Genomic DNA, 503 nt, shown 5'->3' on the forward strand with positions numbered 1-503 from the left:
CAGAGCTGCCTCAAACTGATTGTCAAACTGCAGTGGGAAGGCCAGAGAGGGTTGGGGGGCAGAAGGGAGGGGAGTAGAAATCAACCAAAGGACTTATATGCAAGCATATAAGCATAACCAGTGGACACAGACACCAGGGGGGTGGAGGCATGAGTGTGTGTGTGTGTGTGTAGGGGGGCAATGAGGGGATAGAGACATATGTGTAATACCTTAATCAATAAAGAAAAAAAATGTTGGTGGGGGATTTAAGAACCAGTGTATGTTTACCAAGTGCCTTTTCATCCTTGATGACAGTGTCCCAGGTAGAAGACGCTCCATTAACCTGGGTCCCAGAATAAAGATAAAGTAGATCTCTAGTTCACCTTGGTTTGGAGTATGAGTGAGAAATAAACTGGTGTGTCATGAGCCACTAAGATTTAGGAAAAGGGTTTCTTTCTCTTCCTTCCTTCCTTCCTTCCTTCCTTCCTTCCTTCCTTCCTTCCTTCCTTCCTTCCTTCCTTCCT

Source organism: Myotis brandtii, unplaced genomic scaffold, assembly GCF_000412655.1.
Source record: "Myotis brandtii unplaced genomic scaffold, ASM41265v1 scaffold904, whole genome shotgun sequence".
Classification (NCBI taxonomy): Eukaryota; Metazoa; Chordata; class Mammalia; order Chiroptera; family Vespertilionidae; genus Myotis; species Myotis brandtii.